The following is a 2500-nucleotide window of genomic DNA, read 5'->3' on the forward strand; positions in this document are numbered from 1 at the left end:
GCTCAACCGTTGAGAAACCTCTCGAGCTGACCAACAAGACATCGGCCACGCCCACACCGACGCCAACGCCCACGCCGTATGGCTACAGCAAAATGGAGACGAAGCCGCTGACAAAAGCCGCTTTGGGCGGCGCCGTGGACAGCGCCCTGGAGGAGACTGCAACGCCAGCAGCATCGCTGCCGCCACAGGATCTGGTATTGCCGCCACCGCCGCCCGTTTGGTATCCGCCGCTCTATGCGCCATATGGCATCGATCCGCTGCACTTCTTCATCGATCTGCGCGTCTCTGGGCACATTTACGATCGCAAGAAGGAGAACCTATCGCCGCTCTCCAACAGCAATGGCGGCGCTTTGCTGGCAGCCGAAGATGCGGCAACAGCCGGCAGCTTGGCCAGCAGCAACAACAACTTGTTGAGCAAGCAGCGTCATGGCTCCGCCTTCACTGTGCCCATACCCAAGTCAGCGCAGAGCGATGCCATCAACCTGTCCGCCATTGGCGGCGCAGGCGCAGGCGGAGGCGGAGGCGGCAGCGTCGGCGGCAGCGGCAGCAACAGCAACAGCAGCTGCTCCGCAGTTGGACCCTTGGGCAAATTCGAGCACTATGCCAAGTATTATGATCTCGGCGAGAGCAAGGAGAATCAGCCCGCAGCTGCCGCAGCAGCAGCAGCCGCTGCTGCCGCCGCTGCCGCCAATCTGTCCAAGTCGGGTGCCAGCTATATGCTGCAGCATCTGCCGCGACTCTACAGTCAGTTTGCAGCTGCAGCTGCCGTGGGCGGCGACCTGGACACCAAGTCCGAATCGGCCTCGGCCTGTGCCACGGATCTTTGCGACGACGACTCCCTCGGCAGGGGCTCCAGCGACATGGCCAGCGCTCTGCTGGAGACAAACAGCCAGCAGCACGAGCGAGACATCGATGTGGAGATCATCGACTCGATCAAGTATCGCACAGACGGCGAGAGCAGCCGCTGCTCCAGCAACGACGAGGCCTCAGTCACCCAGATCGACTAGCTCCTCGTACTCGCATGTTAACCGAACAAGAGCATAATAAATAATAGAGCATAATAATAATGATAATAATATATCTAAACTGATTCGAATCAATCTTGTGTTTTATTGCTCTCTGTGTGGCTTTCTGTGTCTGTGGCTTTCCTTCTCTCTCTGTTGGAGGCATCCTCTAGGTCTTCTCTCCCCCTATCTTTCTCGTGTGAGTCTTTCTACCAGTTTCTGTTGCTCTTTCTTCCTCGACTCCTCTCTCTCTCTCTCTACCCTCTCTGTCTCTCTCCTCTCTCTCTGTCTACCCTCTCTCTCTCTCTACCCTCTCTCTCTCTCTCTCTCTCCCTCTCTCTTTTTTCTCTCCATCACTCTCTCTGTCTCTCTCTCTCATTCTCTTTCTAGCTATCTCCTCCTTTCTCATAACACTTTCATGTCACGAAGGCCCATTTAAGTGTATGAGAATCGCATAGAGAGACACTATGCAACACTTTATTTTACATAATTCCTTTAGCTCTATTGACTACTTTCCTCATTGCCTTCCACAGCTCCATGACAGGCAAAATGAAAGTGAGATAAAATTTGCATATTTCGACTTTGATGAAGTTTCTGGTTGATTGTATTTCTCTCTTGTTGCTTAATTGACAACAGTTGCGGCTCCATCAAGCTTCTCCCTTTGTAATTTACCCCCCCCCCCCTAGCCTCTCTCTCTCTTTCTCTCCTTGGGCCTCTTCCTTCCTTTAAAGTATGCAGCGGCAAAAGCAATTTCATAAATCATTTGACGCCGTCGTCGTCGTCGTCGTCGCTGTTGTCGCCTGCCTCAAGGCATTTTTTAAATGTCGTCCTTGTCGTCGCGAATTGCCGTGCAGTCAGACACGCCCCCATCCCCTGCACACCCCAACCGCCTGGCTTCAATTCGAGGCAACAAGACTGAGCTCCCCCGCCCTCTTCTGCCCCATCGAGCAGCCTTGTCGCATTACACGGCTGACTACGCTTTGTGTAAATTAAAACTGCTGCCGGCTGACGCAGCCCCTCCTCCCCCAGCCCCGCGCCACCTCTGCAGCCCTCCCTTGCCCAACAAGCCCCCAGTCCCCAGCCGCCCGCCGTGCTTGTTGGACCTGCACTTGGCATAAGAATTGCCCACGATTTTTCTCTTTTTTTCGATTTTTATTTTCTTTTTTATTTTATTTTTTTTTTTTTTGCTATGCACAGGATATTAATTTTTACACCATTCATTGATTCCGTTAGCGCTTAATGAACATGCACGATATTCGCCTCTTTTTTCGACAACACGGGGCGTGGCAGTGGTCGACCGTACGACTGACCAACTGGACTGCCCAGCTTCCGGATCCGCTTCTGAGTTGTGGCATTGTCAAGCCAGTTCCAATATACCCTGTAAATAAGTGAAAGCTAGTTTGCCTGGGTACTACATATATACTTCGATCTATACTCAATAGATCTACAATTTGCTAGCTAAAGAGAGAGAGAGAGGGAGAGAAAGAAAGAGGAGG

This window comes from Drosophila hydei, unplaced genomic scaffold (genome assembly GCF_003285905.1).
Source record: "Drosophila hydei strain 15085-1641.00,03,60 unplaced genomic scaffold, DhydRS2 tig00000333-arrow-arrow-pilon, whole genome shotgun sequence".
In the NCBI taxonomy this organism is placed as follows: Eukaryota; Metazoa; Arthropoda; class Insecta; order Diptera; family Drosophilidae; genus Drosophila; species Drosophila hydei.